An 8316-nucleotide genomic window follows, 5' to 3' on the forward strand; every position below is an offset into this window, starting at 1 on the left:
TGTCCCTGTACCCCTCATTTTCCTTTTCGTACAGGATGGCATTCTGCTGGAACCATTCCTCAAGGTCCTCCTTCCAGCAGCATGCCATCCTGAGCGAAAAAGGAAAATGAGGGGTAGAAGGACAGGGACAAGAATGGCGTGCTTGCCATCCACTGCCCCACACGTGTGCTTAAAGTTCCATCTTCTGTCAAAGCCCAGCGCCACTCTCTTCCAGGCATCTGGTGTACTGGGACAGTCCATCACATCATCTCCATTCACCCATTGAGACCTCTCCTTGTGTTTCCTCTTCACCCTTGCTCTTCCCCTTATGCCTTTCTTAAAAGGCTGCCAAAGCAAAAGGGCTACTGCAAACAGCAGCAGTTGTATTTTTGAAGCATCCTCCAAACTAGTTCCTTCCTTGCTTGCATGGATCAGAATGATTAAAAAGAAACCTGGGAGGCATTTTTTAGTGAGAAAAAAATGCAGACAAGACGTAATTTATCAGGTGATCATTTGAGCTGTAGACACTCGTCATTGGTCGCTGTTGGTTTTCGGCGTGGTCCCTCTGAGGTGGAAGGGGGTCGTGCTCATTCACGGACCAATTTACAAGAGACCATCCTCGAGTAAAACGTACATGGTCGACACCAGTCTTCAACATAGTCGAAGGAGGTCTTCTTCATAGTCGAGGGAGGTCTTCAACATAGTTGTAGGAGGTCGCACACATAGTCCTGGAAGGTCGTAGGATGTCGTAGGTCACTGCAACCTTGATTTTTTTTAAAAGTCGCAGTGGAGATCTCCTAAGTGGGACAAGTCCTTAATGCCCCTGTCCCTCTTAGGAAACCTGAACGGAAACCTCTGGAGACTTTGCGCCCCACCCAAGGTTTCCGTGCGGTTCCCGGAGTTTGCAGGTGGATGCCGGAGGTTGCAGGTAGTGGAAGCGGGTAGGGAGACTGACAAAAACCTCCGGGAACCTCCGGGAACCGCACCAAAACCTTAGGTGGGGGCGCAAAGTCTCCAGAGGTTTCCGTTCAGGTTTCCTGTGGGACAGGGGCATAGGATGCAGGTGGACAAGTTGGAACAGATTGATCTAGCCAACTGAGTGTGATTCGTCATTCAATGCCTGCAAACATTTTTGCAAGTAAAACGTGTTGAAGCATTGCAGCTACTGCACAGCACAGACATTTTGCATTTCTTGCATAACCGGAATAGAATTTTAAATATTGGATTTTTCCTGAAAAGATTACAAAGAGAGAAGTTGGCAATTGGTTCAATCAGATGAAAACCGTGTTTGTGTTAACCCTGTCTGTGATATTCCATGCTGTACCATTCAAATTTCAAGAACGGCATCATGTGTTGCCCCGTTCTATATGGAAACAAGTTGGCGTTGTGAGGCAGGTTTCTCTAGTAAGGAAGAAAAGCTTGATGGCAGCACTGTGCTGTTGAGGAGACAAGTGACACACGTGGTAAACTCCCTTTTCAGATTGTCCACACAGAGTTTCATTTCAAGCTTGTGAGTTTCTAGTTTGCACTTAAATCTTTTGTATTTTGATGACCTTCCAGCCTGAAGAATCTTTTATACAGATACTTTACGTATGTCCTCAGAATGAAAGCATATGGTGTGCTTGCTTTCATAGGTTGTGTCATTAAGTATAAGAGTGAGGAAGTGATGGTGCAGCTTTAGAGAACTTTGGTTGGGCTGCATATGGAGTATTGTGTGCAGTTCTGATCACCCCATTACAGGAAGGATGTGGAGGCTTTAGAAATTATGCAGAGGAGGGTTATGAGAATAATGCCTAGATTAGGAGCCATTAGTTACAGGGAGAGGTTGGACAGATTTAGATTGTTTTCTCTGGAATGACAGAGGTTGCGGTAAGACCTGGTAGAGGTATATACAATTCTGAGTGGCATAGATAGGGTAGAGAGCCAGAATCTTTTTCCCAGGATAGAAAATTCAAATACCTGAGGGTACCTGGGTGGGGCAAGTTTAAAGGAGATGTGTGGGGCAAGTTTTATCTTACATAGAAGAGTGTGGTGAGTACCTGGAGTGTGCTGCCAGGAGTGGTAGTTGAGGCTAATACAGTAGTGGCATTTAGCAGAATTTTGGAAAAGGTAGGGGATGGAAGGATATGGATTGCGTGCAGGCGGGTAAGAAATGGTCTTGACATCATGTGTTGGAAGGAGTAGCAAATGCTGGTTTATACCAAAGATAGACATAAAATGCTGTAGTAAATCAGCAGTATCTCTAAAGAAAAAAGAATAGGTGATGTTTCAGATCAAAATCCTTCTTCAGACACTGAAGAAGGATCTCAACCCGAACGTCACCTATTCCTCTTCTCCAGAGATGCTGCCATCCACTGCGTTACGGCAGCATTTTGTGTCTTTCTTTGATCTTGACATCATGTTCGGCACAGACGTTGTGGGCCAAATTACCTCATTAAGTATAAGAGTGAGGAAGTTGTGAATAAGGAATTCCAAATTTCCTTTGGAATTTTTGTCAATAACTTCCTAACCACTGACATGCTACATTTTAACACTTTTCTTGCCAATCACTTTCATATTTAAGTGTTTTATAAAGATTTCTAATGACTTCCTTGCTCTTGTACTCTGTGCTCATATAGAGAAAAAGCACAGGATCCTGGTGGCATTTTAACTACTTTTAACAGTCAATGCACATCTATCTCCCGTTCTGTAATGACAAACCTCCAGAATTATGGTCTCTGGTTTATATTGCATCCTCTCTTTCTTGTTGCTGAAATCTAACATTTTCCATTTCTTAGCATTAAATTTCATCTGCCACCCATCTGTCCCACTGGTTCAACCTGACTAAGTCACTTTAAAGCCTATTTCCATCTTCACATTTGCTATGATTCCACTTTATATACATAAGACAAAGCAATAGTCTTAGGGTAGTGACGCTTGGCAGCTTCATTGTACTTTCCCTCCTTTCCGAAAAACATTTCATTGCTACTGTTTCTTTTTTGCTTGTCTTATTTTCTATCTGTTCTGCTACATATTTTGGAAGTCCACATATACCACATCTTCTGCATTCCCCTCATAAACCATTTCTGTTACTTCATTAGAAAACTCTAGCAAGTTAGACATGATTTGCCTTTAACAAATAATCAATCCACCCTTGTCCAATGACTGATAATTCTGCCCCTAATGAATGTTTCTAAAACATTGCTAAGATAGATATAAACATTGTTTTATCTGTGGCTTTGGCTTATCTCATATCCTTTTTTTTGAACAAGATTCTTAGAGATAAAATCAAATTTAGATTTGAAAAACAAATCTCAGTATCACGCACCGTCCATACCTGAATAACGCACAGAGATTTATTGATTTAACTGAAGCAGTTAAAAATAAATTTAGTCTTTCAAATATTTCTATGGATTGAAGAATATGGAACTAAACATTACCGGTCTGTAAATAAAATCAGTCACAGGTTAAAACAAATATATATGTGTGGACCGATGAATGGTCATTTTGTGTTAGAGCTGGGAGCTCATTTCAGAAATATGATCTCACAGTTTGTGGTGGTGAAAGGAACTCACCACGAACAAGCAAACTGACTGTGTGCAGCAGTTGGAGGGCAGGAGTTAGTGATCCAGGGGTTTAAAATGCTGTTTGACTGCACAAGGCTCACCAGCTTCAAACTTGTATTGATGTCCAAACTGAGGGAACTGCAGAAGACTGGGTGACGTCGTCAATGACCAGCTCACAGACCCACCAGATCTGGAATCTTGGCTCCAATCCAGCCCATGCTGCAGGGACCAGGGTCTTCTCGTTCAACTTGCTGAAAGTGTCCAATAGAAATGAGATTTGGTTTCACATCAACTGCTCGTGGGCATGGAACAGCGACTGCGATCTCACGCAGATAGTTTAAAAACCCAAATGATTGTGGGACATGGACCTTTGAATTGTACATTCATGGATACATTACTGTACACAGGCAGAAATCCCACAGGATTTTTGGAAATTATTTACAGGATGCAAGTTCTGTTGATAAGGCAAACATTTAATGGACATTCCTAAATGCTGTTGAAAAGGAGAGATGTGCAGTGTTATTGAACTCTGCCTTTCCTTGTGCTGCTGTCCTTGTGTTCTGGGGGTTTGACTGATGAAGAAGGAATGGGGATATATTTTCAAGGTTTAACTGTGTTTGATTTGGAGTGAAACATGCTGGTGTTTATGTCTCTAAGTGCCTGCTCCCCGTGGGTTTCTGGGAAGTAAAGATTATGGGTTTGGGATATGGAAACAAGGAACTGCAGATGCTGGTTTACAGAGAAAGATACAAAGTGCTGGAGTAAGCGGGTCAGGCGGAATCCTGGTTACTCACACAGGGCGGCAGCCATACCGCACCAATAGGTTTCCTCCCACACTCCAAAGACATACAGGTTTGCAGGTTAATTGGCTTTGTAAAATTATAAATTGACCCTGGTGTGTGTAGGATAGTGTTAGTGTATGGGGATCGCTGCTTGGTGGACTCAGTGGGACGAAGGTCCTGTTTCCATGCTGTATCTCTAAATTAAACTAAACTAAGCAGGCCTGGCCGCGGAAATGGGAATACACCTGGAGTCATGTGAGGCCCGTCTCCTGCTCAACCCCGAAGACCAGGAGCTGTGGAGAAGGACTGCAACAGCGGACAAAGGGCCATTTTTAGGATGGTGGCGGATGGAGGAGATTACCAGTGCCACCAAGACAGCGGGCCTTTAAGGTGCTCTCAAGAACGCTGAAACTTTGATGGCACCAGGTATCTGAGGTTATGGAGAGAAGGCAGGAAAATGGGGTTAGGAGGGAGAGATAGATCAGCCGTGATTGAATGGCGGAGTAGACTTGATGGGCCACATGGCCTAAATTCTACTCCTATTCCTTATGACATGACTCCTTGTGTACTATCTCAGCGAAGTCTACAATTACAATACAACCGTACTTTTGTACTTATCTATGATTGTGCTTATCTATAGTATAACTTCACTGGATTGTACACAAAACAAAGATTTTCACTGTGCCTAGATGCATGGGTACATGTTACACTAAAGTATCATCACCATCATCATCATCCCTGGAGACCATGGATAGGTGATGTTTCAGGCAGATCCTTTCTTCAGAACAAGGATCCCAACCCGACACTTCCCCTATCCATGTTCTCTGGTGATGTTGCCTGACCCACCGAGATGGAGTATCCTTTTTTTGTACTTTTTTTCTAGGGTTTGGCAAGTGCTATTGAAGCTGTTGTGGTGAGATGCGGAAGAGATCTTGTAAAGCTTTGACATTGTTGAGTTGGTGTACTTACACACAGGAAGAGAATGTTTAGTTTAGTATCAGTCAAGCAATCATTTTTACCCAGAAATGGCTTGAATGCTGCTGTTGCAATACTTATCCTGGCAGATAACATATTCATTATACTATTGACTTGCCCCTTCTAGATGGCTTTGTGGAGTCAGGCCACTGACTGTAGGATACCTGGCCTGCACTTGTAGTTGTAGTTTATGTGTGGCTGTTTCATTTAATTTTGACAGTGGAAGAATAAAAAACAATTGTGTTATGGAGACGAGGGTAAATGTTTTTGTGTAGGAAATGGTCGCTGTTTAGCACATGGATGGCATTAATGTTATTTCCCTTTGATCAGCTCATGCCTGAATGGTGTCTAGGTCTTCATACATGTGGTCACAGAGAGTGGTGAATCTGTGGAATTCCCTGCCACAGAAGGTAGTTGAGGCCAGTTCATTGGCTATATTTAAGAGGGAGTTAGATGTGGCCCTTGTGGCTAAAGGGATCAGGGAGTATGGGGAGAAGGCAGGTACAGGATACTGAGTTGGATGATCAGCCATGATCATATTGAATGGCGGTGCAGGCTCGAAGGGCCGAATGGCCTACTCCTGCACCTATTTTTTCTATGTTTCTATGTCATGGATTGCTTCAGCCACAGAAGCTGTGGGATGGAATATTGTCCCACAATCAGCAAACATCTCCGTTTCTAGCCTGTTGATGAAGAGAGGGTTTGGTTGAAACAGCTGAGCTGATGGGGTTCTTGAGGTTGAGGCAAGGAACTCCAATGGCAACGTCCTGGGAGTTGAGATAGTGTGTGTGACAACCATCTTACTTTGTGCCTGGTGTGATTTCTGTTGTGAAGAGTTGTCCGGTTTATTCCTAATGATTACAGTTTTATCAAGGCTCTCTGGTGTCAAGAGGCTGTCATTGGCATCTCACCTCTGGAATTCAGCTCCTGTAGTACTTGCTTTGTCCTGTGTTTTCAGCCATTGGTGATCTCTTGTGAAATGGATCAATTTGCCTTAAGACTGCCTTCTGTGATAGTGGGGGCCCGCATCAGGGGGTGGAGAAGAATCATACTGGGCGGTTCTGGCTGAAGAGGATCGCAAATGTTTCTTGTCCCTCAAATGCTGCATCCAGACACTGCTGAAGGTGGATAGATTCGCAAGTTGTCTTATCCTACGAGCTGTGTAATAATGCACCCCCATTTGCAGCTTAATGGGACAGGGCTGCAGTGTTTGAGTTGAATTGCTAAACTATGTTTATCAAATGCTTCATCTATCACTTAGCCTGATGGTCTGTATTGCAGCTCTACGAGGCTGTTTAGGTATGTCTTCTGTTGTCCCTCTGCACTCCTTATCAAATCAGGGTTGGTCCGCTGGCTTGACAAGAGTAAGGAGCAGAGTGTGGGGCGGGAGGTGGAATTCAACACCAGCACAAACTCCATCGGCTAGCACAATGGTCATAGTACACAACTCAGTGGAGCGTGTCCTCTCGATGAAGATGGTACGTTACGCTTGGTCTTCTGCTCCAGGTGTGTAATCTGGCACATTGTACAAGGCTTTCATAGATCTGCACTTTGCTAGTGTGGTGCAGTGGTCACCACCTCTTGGAGATTCTATCCGTCAGCTAGGAATGTCAGGATTTGTGTGCAGGAAAGCAGCACCTGGCATACCCAAAGATGGGGCACCAGCCTGGCGAAGCTGAATCTGATAGAACATAGAACAGTGCAGAACAGGAACATGCCCAATGGCCCACAATGTCCATTGACCAGCAATATGATGCCAAGTTAAATGAATGTTCCAGAAACGTAGAAAATAGGTGCAGGAGGAGGCCATTCGGCCCTTTGAGCTAGCACAGCCATTCATTGTGATCATGGCTGATCGTCCCCTATCAATAACCCGTGCCTGCCTTCTCCCCATATCCCTTGACTCCACTAGCCACTAGAGCTCTATCTAACTTCTCTCTAAAATCCATCCAGTGACTTGGCCTCCACTGCCCTCAGGGCAGTGGAGGCCAAGTCACTGGATGGATTTTCTCACCTCAGTTTTTTTCTCACCTCAGTCTTAAATGACCTCAGTCTTTATTCCCTGCTTGAATGTGATCCAAATCCCTCCATAAAGGGGTACGTGCATGCTAAACAGCATAAACATCATGCAATACCCACAGCTAAGATATTTTACAGCCATTGGATCAGATCACAGTTCTGCAGTCCTATCACAACTAGTTGTGAATGCCTGAAGAGGGGTCCTGACCTGAAATGTCATCTGCCCTTTTCCTCCACAGATGCTGCCTGGCTTGTTGAGTTCCTCCAGGACTCAGCGTTTAATCAACTTTCCATCACCTGCAGGTCCCTTGACTCTCTCGTCATGAACAGTGGTGAGCAATTAAGCAGCCGATGGCAGAGAAGGCTGAGCAAACGTCCCTACCCTCAGTGATGGTGGTACCCAGTATTTGATTGCTAAATACAAGGATGAAACAGTCACAGTATTTTTCAGCCAGAAATGCTGAATAGGTGACACAACATGGCTACCTCCAGAGATACCCACCATGATAACAGCCAGTTAACAACCAACCACAGGATATCAACAAAGTTACTTGGCTCTTGACCCCTCAATATCTTTCCATCATCTAAAAGGCACAAATCAGGAGCATGAAGGAATACCTTCAATGTGGAGGATAAGTGTAGTACCAACAACTTGCAAGAAACTTGTCACTGCCCATGACAAAGCATCCCATTTTACTAGCACCTGACCACCTTACACATTTATTCCCTCCACCGTTAACACACAGTGGCTACAGAGCCAACCATCTGCAAAATAGACTGCAGCTACTTGCATCTCCCTATCCAAGACTTATACAACCTTAAAGCACAACAACATCAAGCCCACAAGCGCCCCACCCCATGCAGGTTCCACTTCAAATCACATACCAGCTAAACTTGGAAGTATATTGCTGGTCCTTCATTTCACCGGATTTAATCTTGGAACTCCCTGATGGGAGAACTATTACCAGAATCACCGCAGTGATTCAAGAAGGTGGCACACCCACCATCTTCTCAAT

The sequence above is a fragment of the Leucoraja erinacea genome, chromosome 32 (genome assembly GCF_028641065.1).
Source record: "Leucoraja erinacea ecotype New England chromosome 32, Leri_hhj_1, whole genome shotgun sequence".
In the NCBI taxonomy this organism is placed as follows: Eukaryota; Metazoa; Chordata; class Chondrichthyes; order Rajiformes; family Rajidae; genus Leucoraja; species Leucoraja erinaceus.